The sequence below is a fragment of the Dermacentor andersoni genome, chromosome 7 (assembly GCF_023375885.2).
Source record: "Dermacentor andersoni chromosome 7, qqDerAnde1_hic_scaffold, whole genome shotgun sequence".
Taxonomy (NCBI): domain Eukaryota; kingdom Metazoa; phylum Arthropoda; class Arachnida; order Ixodida; family Ixodidae; genus Dermacentor; species Dermacentor andersoni.
The window spans coordinates 112,477,396-112,496,669 of record NC_092820.1 but is presented as its reverse complement, the minus strand read 5'-3'; the positions used below and the strand labels follow the sequence as shown (position 1 = coordinate 112,496,669).

At 47.9% G+C, this 19,274-nt stretch overlaps 1 pseudogene; it reads right to left on the bottom strand.

Annotated features, from left to right (window-relative positions):
• Positions 1–7,793: 7,793 nt before the first annotated feature.
• Positions 7,794–19,274, bottom strand: part of LOC126534700 (uncharacterized) — a 39,864-nt pseudogene continuing 28,383 nt past the window's right edge.

Sequence of the window (19,274 nt, the reverse complement as noted above, 5' to 3'; positions counted from 1 at the left end):
AGGTAAAACGGCGAGCAACCGGTCGTGCGTTGAACGGCGGTATTGTACGCAAAAGTCACGAATGGCAAAATTGCGTCCCAGTTTCTGTGATCTGGTTCGATGTACATAGCGAGCATGTCGGACAGCGTGCGATGAAATCGCTCCGTTAAGCCGTTGGTTTGCGGATGGTAACTGGAGGTAGTCTTGTGGGTGGTTCCGGAGGCTGAGTACTTCGTCTACTAGTTGCGAGAGGAATGCTTTTCCACGGTCGCTCAGGAGGACGCGAGGAGCACCGTGACGCAGTATTAAGGCTTGAAGTATGAATGCAGGAACTTCAGACGCTGAGGCAGAGCTCACACAAGCTGTTTCGGCGTAGCGTGTCAAGTGGTCAACGGCTGTCACAATCCATTGTTTACCGGTGAGAGTCACAGGAAGAGGACCATACAGGTCAATGCCAACGACTTCAAATGGTTGCGACGGACACGGAACCAGTTGCAGTTGTCCGCTTGGATGCGGCGAACCGACCACGCCCACAGCACGGATCACACAAGAGCGAGCCCCACAAGCGATGAAGAAGAACCTCATATGAACCCCACATGATGATGATCATGTACAGATGACAATGTATAGCTTATAAATGCCGACAATATATATATATATATATATATATATATATATATATATATATATATATATATATATATATATATATATATATATATATATATATATATATGTCGTTACCAATACAACACAAATCGCGGCGGACGGAGCTGGGGATCACGCGGACGCCGCCTGCGATGTCAAGGAGTTTCCGGCAACGTACAGAGAGGTGCTTGGTCACTATAGAAAACAACGAAGAAAATATCCACAACCCCACGGGCGTCTAGACATGTCCCAGGTGGTCGACCTGAGACGGTTGCAGACGGGCACTTTCATAAACCCCTACCACCTGCACCGCCTGTGGCCCGCGCTGCACCCGTCGCCCGGCTGCCCGTGGTGCGAGCACGAACGGGCCGATATGGCCCTTGTGCTTTGGGAATGCCAACGCCACGGGGAACAAGGACAAAGAGGAAGGGGGAATACAACAGCAGAACCCTCTGAAGCGGGGCGCCTCGCTGAGAGATGGCAGGCCGCCCTCCTCAGCGAGGCACCCGAAGACCAGGAGTGGGCCGTCCAGTGGGCCAAGGCCGTTGCCGAGGATCTCGAAAGATCTTCCTCGGGCGATGGACCCCTGGCAGCCTAGCCCCGGGCACCAACATCAACAACCGTTGGACAAATAAAGTTTATTCCTATCCTATCCTATCCTGTGTGTGTTTAATAGGTCTTTACATTCCAACTATCGCGATAAATCAAAGAGGGCGTTCCCCCTGGTTCAACACTACTTTAAAGCGCTTAAACAATGAGAAAAAACGATTATTTCGTGTAGCCAAATGCTCAGGTTCTTCTTCTGCCTGGGAAAAATATAACAAAGCTACTAAAGAATATAACTCTTTAAAAGAACACACAAAACGTAATTTCTTTTCTACTACCGTCCCAAACATGTTGCACTCTAACCCGCGGCGTTTTTGGAAAACGATAAAACCCGAAACTAATAGCTCTATTTCTCTATGTGATAATTCTGGCTCACCCATTTCTGACTCAAATGTTCCTGATGCCTTGAACCTTGCATTTTGTTCAACGTTTACAAAAGAACCTGCCAATGAACTACCAGATTTACCATTTTTCGATTTTACACCAATGGAAGGTATTAATTTTAGGCCGGAAGGCATCGTTAAGGTAATAGATGGCCTGAAGTGCTCATCATCCTGTGGAACCGACGGAATTAATGCCAAAGTGTTAAAAAATAAGAAGTATGTCTGTAGTTCGATCCTCTGTATCATCTTTCAGCAATCACTTGACACAGGCATTGTTCCAAGAGACTGGAAAACAGGGAAGGTCATTCCAGTCTTCAAGAAAGGTGATCGGTCTTCCCCAGGTAACTACCGCCCCATTTCACTCACCAGCGTATGCTCCAAAATCATGGAACATGTCATTTACTCTCACGTTGCTAATTTCCTAACTTCAGTGAAGTTCTTTCACCCTAATCAACATGGCTTCAGGAAAGATCACCTATGCGAAACGCAGTTAGCTTTATTTATTCATGATATTCATTTAAACCTCGACTCTAACATTCCGACTGACGCCCTGTTTTTAGATTTCGAAAAGGCTTTCGATAAGGTTCCACATTCTCGCCTTCTACTCAAATTATCACGCCTAAACATCCACCCACTTGTTCTTAACTGGATCCAGTGTTTTTTAACTAACCGAAAACAGTTTGTATATGCTAACAACCTTATATCTTCCGTTTCCTCCGTTCTATCTGGTGTACCTCAGTACACTGTTCTTGGGCCACTCCTATTTTTAATCTACATTAATGACCTGCCATTCACTGTAACCTCTGCAATACGTCTTTTCGCTGATGATTGTGTCTTATACCGCCCTATCAATACCGTCGCAAACGTCTCTACTCTTCAGGAGGACCTCTTTCGTATTCAAGACTGGTGTGCTACATGGCTCATGTCCCTAAACGTTAGTAAGACTGTGCATATTTCATTCCATCGTCGACCTAACTACATTCCCCCTGCCTACAAGATTAACAACTGCACTATATCTACTACCGACTCCTTCAAGTACTTAGGAATTCACCTATCCAAAGATTTGTCTTGGACAAATCATGTAAGCCACATAATTAATTCAGCTAACAAAATTCTTGGTTATCTTCGTCGTAATCTCTTCATGGCACAACCACCCGTTAAATCAGTTGCCTATAAAACGCTTGTGCGACCAAAACTTGAATGTGCATGTGCTATCTTTGACCCTTACCAAACTAATCTCACTAAAGCCCTTGAAAGCGTTCAAAACCGTGCTGCTAGATTTATTCTTTCAGATTACTCATATCACACTAGCGTTTCATCACTAAAATCTAAACTAGACCTATCGCCTCTTGCCTCTCGTCGTCGCATCTCTCGCCTATGCCTCTATCACAGGTTTTTTTTATTCCATACCTCGTGACAGCCAGCTGGTTCAGCTGGCTCATCGTGTTCGTCGAAAAGGCCATCTGAACTCCGTAATCCCACCACAAGCCCGCACCACTACGTTCCTGCAGTCATTCTTCGTCCGAAGTGCCCGAGACTGGAATGGCCTTTCCAGACAAACTGCACTCATCCGCGATACAGCACGCTTTAGATCTGCCATTGAGTGTTCCGACTCATCTTTGTAATTTCCACATCATCAATCCCGCCTTTTACATGTCCACCCCTCATGTAATGTCCTATTTTGGACCCTTGAGGAATTAATAAATAAAACAAATAAATAAATAAATAAATATATATATACATATATATATATGTGTGTGTGGTGAACGGGCGCCGGGTGGTCCTTAAGCTGCATCAAATAAATTTGTGCCCTACGCAACCTTTTCCTGGCTACTCTTTAGCTTTGAGAGAAATAAACGTTTCATTACAAGATAAACCTGCACAAAGTATTATTCGATATTCAAATGCACGATTAGGAAGGACAGGGTAGAAAATAGGGAGAGATCAGGGATAGAAGCTGTCATTTAAAGTGGCACCACTTCTGCTTACTCTTCAAAACACGATATAGCAAAAGAAGTTGCACATTTATTTACCGTTCTAGTACGTAAACCTTGATAGGAAACGTACCAATTTTTCTCGGGCTGGCCTTCCTGGCTGGGAGTATTACGCAGCAGTATCGCCGGTTGCAATTGTTATATTTAGCACCTCCGTAATTTCGACACCTCTCCATGAAGTGCACGCCATTGCATTGTCGCAAGACGTATCCGAAAAAAAAAAGGCGGCAAGGCGAATTAACAGACCGAAGTGGCCCCAAGTGTGTCCGACACGAAGTGCAGTGCGCGTGAAGTAATAGGCGTCGAGCCGGACGAGCCGCAGAGTCACCTTCCCAGTACTGTCGCATCGCTGCGGCAGATGTACTCGACTGTACGTAGCCTATACATGCCTACGTGTAAGAAAGAGTGCTTGATAGTACTGACTCGTTGGAGAGGACGAAATCGCACGTTGTATATACTCTGGTATGGCCTGTTCAGATCTGTGTCCGAGTCTGCTGGGTGGATAGAACCCATCGAGGCTATGCCTATTAGCTATTTGATGAAACTCCTATTCATTTGAACAGCGTTATGCAAGAAGAGCCTAACGAATACTATTTTCTATTGAGTTTTCATGTTCGCTATTTTCGTGATGTTCTTGTCGCATTCGGCTATTTGTAGCAAGTTGATGAATGTGCCTCCGGGGGCGCAGAGAGGTTTATGGATGCTGGCGAAGCTGCATGCCTTCTGAAACTAATTTTGAAGCTCATAAAGAGCGGCACGGGTTGTTATTCACTCTGGATGGATGGATGATTGAGGCTCAACCCTTTGAATCGGGCGGTGGCGGCGCGCGCCACCTAGCCTTTAATGTTTCTATATGCATGCATACCTATGTATTTACTCCTTTACTTTTGCGTTGATATTATCCACCAATCAGATAGTCTCCGTTTAGTTATTTCTACCTGTTCAAAGTCTATTCTACTTTCACTGTCTTTAAAACCCAAAGCTTTGAATAGTTCCCCGTTAGATTCAGCTGCAGGGTGAAGTTGTTTACAAGCAAGTATCAGGTGTTCAGCCGTTTCCTCCTCCTCTCCACACGCCTCGCACACCAAATCTATCTCCTGGTATCTGGCTCGGTACGTTTTAGTCCGCAGTACACCTGTCCTGGCTTCAAACAACAATGAGCTTCCCTTAGAGTTATCGTAAATATTTTCTTTGGCTATTTCTTGCTTAAACGTCCTGTATGTCTCCAATGCCGATTTGGTTTGCATCTCTGTACTCCACATACCCCTCTCTGTCTCCTTAACCTTTTTCTTGACAGATGATTCCTTACTTGTCCCCCCGCTACTGCCCAAGTATTTGCTTGTCAATTTTCTAGTTCGCTTCCTCCACCTCGTGTCAACATTCCTCGTGTATAAGTAACTGAAAACCTTCCTAGCCCACCGAATTTCCCCTATTTTTCTCAACCGCTCCTCAAATGCTATCTTGCTACTAGCCTCTCTGCCCTCGAAAGAAGACCATCCCAGATCCCCCTGCTTTTCAAGATTTGGTGTCTTGCCATGTGCTCCCAGAGCGAGCCTACCCACACCACGTTGCCTAATTTCCAACTGTTGCCGGGTCTCTGTTCTAATACATAGAACTGCATTGGCAAAAGTCAGGCCTGGTACCATTGCCCCCTTCCATATCCCTCGTACTACCTCGTACCTATTGTAGTTCCACAGTGCCCTACTCTTCATAATCGCTGCACTTCTGTTACCTTTAGTCGTTAGATATTTTTCGTACTCTGTCAGATACTCAATGCCATTATTTATCCACACCCCAAGGTACTTGTATTTACTTTTCCAGCGTGGCCTCCTGTATCTTATGCTCACCGCAAATGTTATCATTAAAAATCATCACTGCTGATTTTTCTTTGCTAAACTTCAAGCCTAATCTGTCTCCTTCTGTACCACATATGTCCATTAATTTCTGCAGATCTTCTGCATTGTCAGCCATTAATACAATATCATCCGCGTACATCAGTCCTGGTAATGACTGTTCAATCAATTTTCCTTGTTTGAAAAATGATAGGTTGAAGCCGAGTCCGCTTTGCTGTATTTTGGCCTCTAAACCTTGTAGGTACAGCATAAAAATCAGAGGTGACAATGGGCACCCCTGCCTAAGCCCCCGCCGAATCATTACAGGCTCCGAAACCTGCTTTTCCCAGTGTATAATCACCCGGTTACCTTTATAGATATATTTTAAGAAATTGGTTACTCCATCTTGCACTCCTAAAGTTTCCAGAATGCCCCATAAGCCCTCTTGAAGTACACTGTCATAGGCTCCCTTGATGTCCAAAATAGCCAGCCATAGGGGTCTGTGTTCCTTTTCAGCTATTTCAATGCACTGTGTTAGCGAGAACAGATTGTCTTCTAGCCTCCTATGCTTCCGGAACTCATTTTGTAGCTCTCCAAGTACCCCCTCGTTCTCTACCCATGCCTGCAGTCTGTCCTTTATAATCTGCATAACCACCCTGTAAACCACTGACGTCACTGTTATAGGCCAGTAGTTATTTATGTCAGCTTTGTCCCCCTTTCCCTTATATATCATTCTCATCCTACTTAGCCTCCATTCGTCAGGTACTTTACCATCCACTAGCATTTTGCTCACCACCTCCCTCAATGCTTTCTGAGATTTCGGGCCCAATTTCTTTATTAACGTAATTGGAATACCATCGGGGCCTGCCAATGTGCTACTTGGTACCCTCTTCTCAGCCCTTTCACACTCTTTTTGTCCAAGCGAAAGCAGTGGGTTGACCGGGCTATCCCTCTCCGACGTACTGCATGTACCATTTCTCTGTTTTGTAAATTTTTCCCTCATTATGGTTCCTATATGCTCCATTGCCTCCTCTCCTTCTAACCGAGTACCTTGAGCTGTTACTATACACCTCTGCTCTAGGCTTGTCCTATTACCCAAGGAGTTCAGATGTTGCCAGAATTTTATAGCTGCCTGTTTATTTTTTTATTGCTTATTTTTGACAGCCATTGGGACCCTTTTGACTTGATTTTCTCGTTGATCAAATGGGATGCTTCCCTTTTGCATTTTATGTAGTTTACCCATTTCCTCTCTACTTCTGCTTCAGGTTCTCCCTTACTTTTGGGATACCTGTGTTCCCTGGAGGCTTCCTGACGTTTCTTCATGGCCTTCTTAACCTCTTCATCCCACCAGCTCTTGAGTTTTCGTATCCCTTGCCTTGTTTTCCTGACTCGCGCCTTACCTAGCTCACGCTCAAATAGTCTCATTAACTTTGGGTAAGTCCAATCAGTTTCAGTACCCTCTGATATTTCCTCTTCAATTTGTTTGGCTGCTATTTCCACTTGGTCTTCTGAGCGAAAAATCCCATCTGGCGTTTCCTCGCGCGTCGTTCGTGCTTTAGTTTCCCTCTTAAAACTCAACTTGATACGTTTGTGGTCGCTACCTATACTTCTGGAGCCCTGTTCATCTATAATCATGGCTCCTAATCTATCGTACATCCTATGTGACATTAACGCATAATCTATTGTCGAGTGTCGACCCCCTACCTCCCATGTTATGATCCCGTCACACTTTTCAGTAGAGTTACAGACAGCTAAGTTAAGCCTCTCACACATATCCAGCAGCATGTTACCTGTGGAGTCTGTGTACCCATTCATATCTTCAACATGCGCATTCATGTCTCCTAATACAATTAGTTCACATCCTTTTCCTACCTCATTGATGTCCGCTGCTATACAGTCCAACATTTTTTTGCTTTCCTCTTTAGCATTTGATCCTGTCCAAAGGTATACAAAGCCTAGAAGCGTTTTCGCCCCTGCTGCTTTTCCTTTTAGCCATAAATGCTCCTTGCATTCCTGTTTGACCCTTTGCCAATTTGTATTTTTATGAATGAGTGCTCCAATTCCCCCACCCTTTCTGCTACCCTGCACTCTGTTGCAGTATTCCCATGCATAATCAGGGTTACAGGGCGGTTGTTCCATGTCCCTAGGATGTGTCTCTACAAACCCATAAACCATTAAGTTCTCCTGTCTTAGTTGCTCTTCGATTTCCTCCCATTTTAGCCTATTTCTGCCACCTTGCATGTTAATGAACCCTATGTCTGACTTAATTTGGCTCTTGCGCTTATTCCTGTCACCTCTCCTACAGTACCGATGTTTGCGTGTTTGTGGCTCCTGCCTCGAATCGTCCACGCCTACACTGCTTCTTTCAGGGCTCTGGGTCCCCCTAAAAAGCTGTTGCCTGGCGACCCATCCTGCCCCCTATCCTTTTGCCAGTGGCACCACTGTAGTGAATGCCATCCTGCACAAAAGGCCGGAAGCCGGTTCCGTACACGTCCCTGTTGACCTCCATCACGCTGCACCCAAGTCGTCCGCTCAGACTCCTAATGAGCCGATTGGCCTCAACGACCCTCCTTTCTACCTGGTAAGCCTGGCCCTGGACCTCTGGGATAGTGCATATGGTCACATGCACCCTCCCGGAGGCCTCTCTAAGCTTACTCAGCCCAATCTCAATGTGCCTCTCAAGGTCCTGGCGTCTCCCCTTAAGCACGTCATTGAGCCCAGAATGCATAATGACCAAGCTGTCGCTCTCCGTGCGGACCCCAACTACTTCCCGCGCCTTGGTCATTGCTTCCGCCATGCCCTTGCCCGCTTGCGCCTCCACCTGTACTCGCCCGTTCGCCTTCACTATCGCCATCACGCCCTGTTCGGCCCTCCCCACATTGGAGTCCCCAATCACCAGGACCCTTCTACGTGCAAACCGTTCGACTGCAGCCTGTGTCCGCTGCCCCTTCCTTTGCGCCCGCTGGCGCCCCTGTGGCTGCAGCGTCGCCTCACTCGGGGCGCGTTGTGCAGCTTCACTATAACTACGCCGTTTCACCGGCGGCGAGCGGAGGACGGCTTGCTCTGGCTCCCTGCCTCCCACTTCGCCTGTAGGTTCTACCCTACTTTCTGAGTTTTTGCCAGCACTTTGTTGTCCTGACCCGACCTTCTCCGCTGCCCGCGTCTCCAGCGCGTCGAGCCGCCTTTCCAGTTCGGCGCTCCTTTCTTTTTCTTCCTCAAGCTCGGCCACGGTCCTTACTAACTGCGCGGCCTGGGCCACCTCCACCTTGACGAAATTGTCAACTTTCGCCTGCAGTGCTACCCGCTTCTCCTGTTCCTTCCTCAGGTCTGCCTTAAGCTCGTCGAACTTAGCCGCCCAATTCCCTTCCCGTTTTTGGACGGCTTCCCTGACGCCCTCGCACGACCTGCACGTGAAGCTAGACCCCCCCGCGTCTTCTAAATTCTGGAACTTAGTTTCGTCGAGGAAGCACCATCGCAGGCACTCGTTGCACTGCACTTGCTCCCCGTCCCCCGCGGCCTTCACGTTCTTCGATTTCATCGCTAGGCCTACTCCCTAGGCCCAACGAGGAAGTTCGCCAAATCACTCAAGCAAAGCCGACCTCGACCGCTGTCCCAAACTAAAATAAAGAATTATCACTCCCTACCCCATGTAAGAATCCGAGGAGCTAGCTGAAAGAATTAACTAAGCCTATCAATAGGTCCCTCCTACCAACTAGGCCTAACGGCGGAGCCGCCAGACCTAGACAAAGCCGGTACGTTTGCTACTCTTACCAAGAATTCAAAATTTGCGCCTCTACTCCATGCAACAGAAAACACTTCAAAACGCTAGCTAATAAAGATAAAAAAGTACTTAGCTACGAACGAAGTCGCTGAAGCCTCGACCACAGGAGCGTCCGTACGAACAGCTTACCTTACCTTACCTCTGAGATCGTAGAGTGGCGCCCTCTCGGGAGTGACGTGAGAGGCGCCCCCAGCCAATGAGCACTTCAGCAGCAGACGAAATGGAGATGTGCACTAGGTGGATACTTAGAGAATGCACTCCCTGTTATCGTGCTTCGATTCAAAAGTTGGGGAGACTCAAATATAGTCGCCCGGTGCGATGTTTTATGACTGAGTCACGAGATTTTGTTCCTGCCCGCGAGGGCTGTGGTTAATTATAACAGTTTTATTTAAAAAATGAGATTGTTGGATTTTACGTTGCAAGGCCACCACATGATTATGAGGCATGCCGTAATAGAGGACTCCGGATTTATTTCGCCCACTTGTGGTTCTTTAATGTGCACTTAATTTTAAATATATGCTAGTGACCTCGAGCTTCGCAGCGCAACGCCATAGCCGGTGGGCTACCACACGAGGTGGTGATATAGAAGATGCTATAAATATACAACGTTCGTTGTCTTTCAAATAGAACTAAAGCAAGCAAAAAATACATATAGTGTTTGGAGAGCACCGTGCTACGTGAGGCACACTCAGAGCGCGAGAAAACGCATGAAAATGAAAGTTATATAATCGTAGCGTAGCAGAAGACAAAGGCGGCTCCGCCTACTGATTTCACCGGATTGATGGATGGATGTTATGAGCGTCCCCTTTGGAACGGGGCGGTGGGTTGCGCCACCAAGCGCTTGATATTATAATGCCTAATGTCCTACATATACTCTTAAGAAAATAGACTCCGTTTGAGGTGTATATCTGCTACACAACGATAGTCGTCATCTGTTTTGCTTGCGTTTCCTTCCTTGAAAACGCTGCGCTCGCTACGTTCCTGTCGAGAATGCTCTGTCATGCTGATAACGGGCATGCCATTCGTGACTTGGAAGTACCGGTCTCGCTGCGTTATAGAAAGGGAATACGGACAAGACAGATGACGATAATCGTTGTGTGGCAAAAGGGTGTAACTTTGCTTGAGAGTGTAGGGTAAAAAAGAAAAAAAGACACACTATGAACTCCCACAACCAAGTTTTCTCACCCCCTATTGCGATCTTTGCTTTTGTACGTCGCCGCTTTTTGTCGTTTCCCTACTTTTCTTCCACCTATCTTCCAATCGCCTGTTACACCGGAGCGCCGTTCTCAGCGCCGCCGTCGCTCGCCCACGAGACTAATAGGTAACAACGATGGGGCCACTTGAAATTACGGTGCAGCGCTTAACATGTTGCTCACGTCACTTCCTATAGCTTCTCCACAGCGTAAGTCAAAGAGGCCCATGGTTGCACGAGTCAGTCGATGAGTGTGGAGCAGGGCGTCACCGCTAACTCCGGCCGATGCTACTCTACGCCTCTTCGTCCTCCGCGACGGTACTCTGTACCGTCGTAACCTTCATCCGGACGGCTCAGTTCCTACTTGCAATGCCTAAACACCTCCGCTCCACCGTTATACAAGAGGCGTAGAGTGCGTCGGCTGGAGAGTGTTCAAAACGGTCGATGAGTGCTCTGATGTAGGCGTCACGGCGTTGCTCGTCGGCGAAATGAAGCAGCTGTGATACAGAGAATACGCAAGAAGCACTGGCAATATTAGAGGAGTCAGAGTCCTCAACAGGGCAACGCGACAAGCTGTCAGCGTCTTGGTGCAGGCGGCCAGACTTGTACACCACGGAATATGAAAATTCTTGTAGCCTGAAAGCCCATCGACCAAGCTGGCCTGTAGGATCTTTTAGGGAAGAGATCCAGCAGAGGGCGACCGTAAAGGGAAGGACGGAACTTTGCAACCGCCCAGACAACAGCAAGGCATTCTCGTTCCGTAATGGAATAGTTGCGCTCCGGTGGTGCTAGGAGGCGGCTTGCATAAGCAATCACGCGATCCTGGCCACACTGACGCTGGGCTAAGACGGCACCTACGCCATGACCGCTGGCATCTGTACGCAATTCTGTAAGGGCATCAGGGTCGAAGTGGGCGAGAATGGTTGGTGAGGTTAGAAGAGTGACGAGACGAGAGAAGGCGGCGGCCTCTCCAGTGCCCCACAAAATTGTACGCCTTTCTTCAGAAGATTAGTTAAGGGTCTAGCAATTGTCGCAAAATCTGGAACAAAACGACGAAAGTACGAGCATCTGCGGCTGTCTTCGGCTGTCTTCGGAAGCGGAAACTCTCTGACAGCGCGAGTTTTGTCGGGATCAGGCTGTACTCCGTAAGCGTCAACGAGATGGCCCAGAAGAGTAATTTGCCGGTGGCGAAAACAACATTTGGACGAGTTAAGTTGCAGCTTCGCCTTTCGAAATACATCAAGTATAGTTGTGAGACGTTCAAGGTGAGTCTCGAACGTTGGCGAGAAGACGATGACGTCGTCGAGGCAGCAGAGGCATGTGGACCATTTGAAACCTTGGAGCAAGGAGTCCATCATATGCTCGAAGGTGGCAGGGGCGTTGCATAATCCAAACGGCATTACTTTAGATTTGTATAGGCCATCAGGTGTGATGAACGCGGTTTTTTCTCTGTCCACATCGTCAACAGCAATCTGCCAGTATCTCGAACGAAGATCAACATACGAGAAATACCTGGAACCGTGCAGGCAGTCAAGGGCGTCGTCTATACGTGGGAGCGGGTAGACGTCCTTCTTAGTAATGTTGTTCAGATGACGGTAGTCTACACAGAAGCGCCACGTGCCGTCCTTCTTCTTAACCAACACCACAGGTGACGCCCAGGGACTCGAAGAAGGCTCAATGATGTTTTATCGAGCATTTTGTTGACATCGTTTTGAATTACTCGGCGTTCCGACGCAGAAAGTCGATACGGCCGTCGGTGAATAGGCGTAGCATCGCCAGTAAAAATCTGATGCTTGACAGCGAGCGTCTGGCCTAAAGGGCGATCGTCGATGTCGAAAATATCTCGGTAGGACGATAATACTTTGCAAAGCTCTTCAGCCTGCGCCGAGGACAGGTCCGTCGCAATCATTTTCTTTATATTGGGATCGGCACCCGAGGCTGGCGCGAGGGGCCTGCTTAGCTCGCGAGAACCATCGGTCGATAACGCTGCCACGTATTGGTCGCCGAGACAATCAACGGTGGCAAGGCAAATACCTTGCGGTAGAATTTGCAGAATTTGCTTTGCCAATCCAAAGTTACAGGCAGGCATGCGAGTGTGGTTCCCAGTAATATTAAGTATGCTGTGAGGCACTGTAACGTCATACCTTATTGGAATGTCGGGCAGAGGAGTGACGAGGTACTCGCCATCAGGAACTGGTGGGAAAGACAACAGTTCAATGTAGGCTATGGACTTTGGCGGCAGGCGAAGAAAGCCGGTGGAGCGTAAGCGGCAGTGGGGTGCGTCAGAAGGTTCTGCGAGCATCGGCAACTCAAGGCGAAGGGTACTGGAAGAGCAGTCAATAAGAGCAGAATGTGCGGAGAGAAAATCTAGGCCGAGAATGAGGTCGTGGGGGTAATGAGCAATTACGGTGAAGAGGACAGGAGTGTGGCGGCCGGCGATGCTGACGCGTGCCGTACAAATGCCGATGATAGGCACAGTACCGCCATCCGCAACGCGGACGACGCGTGCCGACGCTGGGGTGAGGAGCGTGTTCAGTCGTCGTCGGAAGGCAGCACTCATAATAGAAAGATGTGCTCCTGTATCGATGAGTGCCGTGACAAGATAGCCGTCAACGCCAACGTCAAGAAGGTTTCGGTTCGTGGGTAACATGAGCAGAGGATTTGAGGGCAGGGTCGACAACGCAGCTTCACCTCCAGAAGCTGCAGTGCCTAGTTTCCCGGCTGGATCCGGGAAGCGATAGGCGGCGAAGAGAAGCGACAGGGTTGGGGCGAACAAGACTGATGGCGTCGAGGTGAGGGCGAGTGGCTGCACCGAAGGTTCGGAGCAGGAGCATCAGCGGCAGTGGATTCATGGCGGGTGGTATAGGGAACGGAAGGTCCAAAGGTGCGGGAATAAGCGGCGGTGTATGTCTGAGGAGGTGGTGGCCATCGGTTGCGGCAGTGACGAGCAACGTGGCCGATGCGACAGCAGTGGAAGCAGATCGGCCGGTCATCAGGGGTACGTCATTCCGACGGGTTGCGGCGAGATGTGGCGGAAAAGGACTGCCGAGGACGAGGAGGGCCTCTAGAGAACTTGGGAACGCTGGGTTGAGACGTGGTACACACGGAGTTAAGATCCATGTTCTCAAATTCCTGTCGGACGACGGCCTGGATCATCGCAATGGTGGTTGCTGGCGGATCAGGTGGCGTCGTGGAGAAAGCTGGCGAACAGGTGGCCTCGAGTTCGCGGCGAACAATACGGGTGACGTCGTCACAGGTGGTGGTCTGACGTGATCGACCCTGACATGTCGACGTAGCAGCAGTGTTGGGTAGCCGCGTGATGTGGTGTGTGATACGGCGGCTCTTAGCTTGTTCAAGGCGACGGAATTGTTTGTTGATGGCGTAGATAGTCGAGACGTTGCCGAAAACAAGCAAATTGAAAGCGTAGTCGGCGATGCCTTTTAGAACATGTGACACTTTATCGGCTTCGGACTTAGCATCGTAAGCTTTGAGGCATAGAGCCAAGACGTCGAGGATGCAGGAAACGTACGGCTCCGTAGATGACTGAACACGAGACGCAAGAGCCTTTCTCGCGACAGCCTTGCGCCCAATTGGGTCGCTGAACAGTTCCCGTAGCTTCTCTCTGAAATTGTCCCAACTGGTTATCTTGTCGTCATGCGTTTGGTGCCACACGCGTGGGGTGCCGCCGAGATAAAAGATTATATTGGCGAGCATAATCGTTGGGTCCCACCTGTTATTAGCACTGGCGTGTTCATAAAGTTTGATCCAGTCGTCAACATCCTGTCCCTCCAGGCCAGAGAACACACCTGGGTCGCGATGTGGGGCCACCGTGACGATTGGAGTAGTGGGACAAGCCGAAGCCGCTGCAGAGGTGGGCGCGTTACCGGGAGGCCGGGTGACAAGCTCGGTGTGCGACTACTTCTGAGTTCCATGGTGAGGACGGGGATCGCTGACCTCCACCAGAATGTTGCGTGTGAAAAGACACAGACAGAAGAGGCTATTTACAGGCTATTTACACTGGAGCCAAGCAGACAGGCGACACTCGCTCGCGCCAAACGCACCGACCAACTTCATCGTCGTTCTCGCGGCGGCTCGTTTCTTGAGCATCGCTCGATGATATCGTAATATATATAGATATACGTATATATATATATATATATATATATATATATATATATATATATATATATATATATATATATATAGGACTCAAAATTAGTTTCTACAATTACCTTTGAAGGTTGGCACTGCTGCATAGGCCGAGCGAAATCACGACGCTAATCACACTAACTTGCTGCCAATAAACATCTTTATTATAACACCGTCGATGTTTACATGAAATAAAAAGCACGTGAGTAGCGTTTCAGAAGATATACTGGTGCGTAACATGCATAGTTCTTTATGTCAAAAAAGATACTACGTACAGTCTCGACACACATTCCTGGTGAACACAAGCTGTCCGCCGCTGAATGAAGAAATACATACGACCACATAAAGCCATCGCCCGCTGGTAGGCTGCTACTAAAGTTCGTCCACTTTTGTAGCTGACGAAGTCACGCCACCTAGTTCACAATATTCACAAACTGCTACTTGATATGAGCCAGTGCCTCCTGTACGAGTAGAACCACGCAGCTTTCACAGGGGCGAATTCTGTCGCGACTGTTCATATTCTGGACCAGAATGCCTGCTCTCTTGCAGTTAACCATACGAGAAGTCACGTTATAAAAATTTTCAGCGTTTAAGCTGAATTTGCTTCGAAAAGATTATTATTTCTCACAGAAATGTTTTTCTGTACGTGCTGGTTTGATGCGTTGCAAATAAAGTTTACATAAAGAAGGCTTAGCTGGCGTTTCGACTACCGCTGCCGGCGGTGCGCTGTCGTTGTTTCGATGGTGGCGCCACCCCAAGTATTGGACGCGAAACACGCCACATGCCGCCGTGCAGGCGCGGCGGAGTTAGCGGCGACGCCCTGCTCCACACTCATCGACTGACACCTGCAACCATGGGCCTCTTTAACTTACGCTGTGGAGCAGCTATAGGAAGTGACGCGAGCAACATGTTAAGCGCTGCACCGTAATTTCAAGTGGCCCCATTGTTGTTACCTATTCGGGGTAGCTTCGGGTTGTTACCTTCGGGGTAGCCGAGTACCTAAGGCGCTAGTATACTCGGCTCGAAACTGCGGGCTAATCCCCGGCTCCGGAGATTGCAGTTTGAATGGTGGCACACTGCGAAGACGCCCGTGTGCATCGTAGCGCACGTTAAAGATCCCCAGTTGGGCAAAATTCTCCGTAGACCTCCACTACGGCGTCCGTGCGACGTAAAACCGCCCCCCCCCCCCTCCGCCTAACGGTGGTGAGGGTTTGCGCCTACTTTATTTTTCCGTTCCTTTTCGACCAAGGGGCCACATAAAGCTATTAGTCTCGTGCGCGACCGATGGCGGCGCTGAGAACGGCGCTCCGGTGTAAGAGGCGATCGGAAGATAGGTGGAAGAAAAGTAGGGAAACGACAAAAAACAGCGACGTACAAAAGCAAAGATCGCAATAAGGGGTGAGAAAACTTGGTTGTGGGAGTTCATAGTGTGTCTTTTTTTTTCTTTTTTACCCTACACTTTCAAGCAAGGTTACACCCTTTTGCCACACAACGATAATCGTCAACTGTCTTGTCCGCATTTCCTTTCTTCAACGCAGCGAGCCCGGTGCTTCCAAGTCACGAATGGCATGCCCGTTATCAGCATGACAGAGCGTTCTCGACAGGAAAGTAGCGAGCGCAGCGTTTTCAAGGTAGGAAACGCAAGCAAAACAGATGACGACTACTGTTGTGTAGCAAATATACACCCCAAAGGGAGTCTATTTTCTTAAGAGTATAGGTAGGACATTAGGCATTATAATAGCAAGCGCTTGGTGGCGCAACCCACCGCCCCGTTCCAAAGGGGACGCTCATAACATCCATCCATCAATCCGGTGAAATCAGTAGGCGGACCCGCCTTTGTCTTTTGCTACGCTACGATTATATAAGTTTCATTTTCATGCGTTTTCTCGCGCTCTGAGTGTGCCTCACGTAGCACGGTGCTCTCCAAACACTATATGTATTTTTTGCTTGCTTTAGTTCTATTTGAAAGACAATGATTTAGTTCTATTTGAAAGACAACGAACGTTGTATATTTATAGTATCTGCTATATCACCACCTCGTGTGGCAGCCCACCGGCTATGGCGTTGCGCTGCGAAACTCGAGGTCGCTCGCATATAATTAAAATTAAGTGCACATTAAAGAACCACAAGTGGGCGAAATAAATCCGGAGTCCTCTATTACGGCATGCCTCATAATTATGTGGTGGCCTTGCAACGTAATATCCAACAATCCCATTTTTTTATAAAACTGTTATAATTAACCACAGCCCTCGCGGGCAGGCACAAAATCTTGTGACTCAGTCATAAAACATCGCACAGGGCGACTATATTAGAGTCTACCCAAATTTTGAATCGAAGCACGATAACAGGGAGTGCATTCTCTAAGTATCCACCTAGTGCACATGTCCATTTCGTCTGCTGCTGAAGTGCTCATTGGCTGGGGGCGCCTCTCACGTCACCCCCGAGAGGGTGCCACTCTACGATTTCAGAGCGAATAAGAACCCGTGCCGCTCTTTATGAGCTTCAAAATTAGTTTCGGAATGCATGCAGCTTCGCCAGCATCGATAAACCTCTCTGCGACCCCGGAGGCACATTCATCAACTTGCTACAAATTGCCGAATGCGACAAGAACATCACGAAAATAGCGAACATGAAAACTCGATACAAAATAGTATTCGTTAGGCTCTTCTTGCATAACGCTGTTCAAATGAACACGAGTTTCATCAAATAGCTCATAGGCATAGCCTCGATAGGTTCTATCCACCCAGCAGACTCGGGCACAAATCTGTACAGGCCATACCAGAGTATATACAACGTGCGATTTTGTCCTCTGCAATGAGTCAGTACTATCAAGCACTCTTTCTTATACGTAGGCATGTATAGGCTCCGTACAGTCGAGTTTGCGGCTACAGTGGCGCCATCTGCCGTAGCGATACGACATTACTGGGAAGGTGGCTCTGCGGCTCGTCCGTCTCGACGCCTATTACTTCACGCGCACTGCACTTCGTGTCGAACACGGTTGGGGCAATTTCGCTTTGTTAATTCTCCTTACCGCATTTTTGTTCGGATACGTCTTGCGACAGTGCAATGGCATGCACTTCATGGACAGGCGTCGAAATTACGGAGGTGCTAAATATAACAAGTGCAACCGGCGATACTGCTGCGTAAGACTCCCAGCCACGAGGGCCAGCCCGAGAAAAATTGGTACGTTTCCTATCAAGGTTTACGTACTAGAACGGTAAATAAAGTGCAACTTCTTTTGCTATATCATGTTTTGAAGAGTAAGCAGGAGTGGTGTTACTCTATATGACAGCTTATATATATATATATATATATATATATATATATATATATATATATATATATATATATATATATATATATATATATATATATATATATATATAATGTTCGGTCCTTGATCAAGGATTACTGACTGAACCGCGCCGGGCGCAGGTGGGCTTACGCGTTTCACTTCCGGGCTGGGCTGTGCGCGGTTCCGAAAGATTCCGATATCTGTTTCATTTACGTTCCCATCCAGCCATGCTGTCAACGCAACCACCGGCTGATAGGACAGTCTGAAGCTACATTAATCACTCTTAACCCACAAGTGAGTACCAGTTTCACAGTCATGTGGTGATATCTGCATGTCAATACTGTGAATACTGGAAGGCGGTGGGTCGATACATTGCGGATATACGACGCTGTTTCCCCAACCTGGGGTATGATGCCTGGCGTGTTAATATCGAAGGCGCTAATGAACGCCCGCAAGGGTTCGACTCAATCGCCGGTGGTACTGCGGGCCTGTGTGAGGGGCTGCATCAGACACTGGATTAGCTGTCCGGGAGAAGTTTGCAACAACGTACCATTCCTTTTTCTAGTGAACGTATTTTTTTTTTGCCAATACAAGCAATTAGTATTAATCATACAGAACCACTTGAACTAAACAAATCGACATCAATCTGTTAAGCTTAAACACATCTTTAAGCCTTTAGACTGGTAACATCTGGCGGACCACAGGGCTCTACGATCAAAACTTCTGTTCTTTATATATTTATTTGTAAAATGCCTTGCTTTGAGTAAAGGGCGATAGAACCAAGTGCACACATAAAAAGTGGCAAGCACACGACAACATCAAGATTGAAAAAGCAACACCTGCCGGGTGCAAAGCCTCAGAATTATAGAAACATATTAACGACATTCAATTGTGTATTATAACAATAAGAACTGAGTAACAATTTGATTCCCGGTGTTTCTGAGATGAGTGCAAAAAATTCCTGAAAGCAAGCAACTGAAGGCTGTATCGTATCACGACAAGTACACTGAACCCACTGAATCGGTGCGCCTTCTTGTCATTGTGCGCAACAAAAGCGGTAAAATACGCGTGTGGATGGATCCGCGTACGATAAATGAGGCCATTAAACGAGATCACTTCGAATTGCCTAGGCGAGTCGACATTGAATATGAACTCGCAGGAGCCAAAGTGTTCACGCGCCTAGATGCTAATTGAGGTTTCTACCAGATTCCGCATCACGACGAAACGTCGAGAATCTGCACGACGCCTTTTGGTCGCTACCGTTTTCTACGATTGCCTTCTGGCATATCGTAAGCATCCGAAGTGTTCCAAAAGGCCCTACCTGCATTTTTGAGACTGTACCAGGAACAAAGGTATATGTCGAAGACATATTAGTTTGGGGCTCATCAAGTCAAGAGCATGACGAACGACTGAGG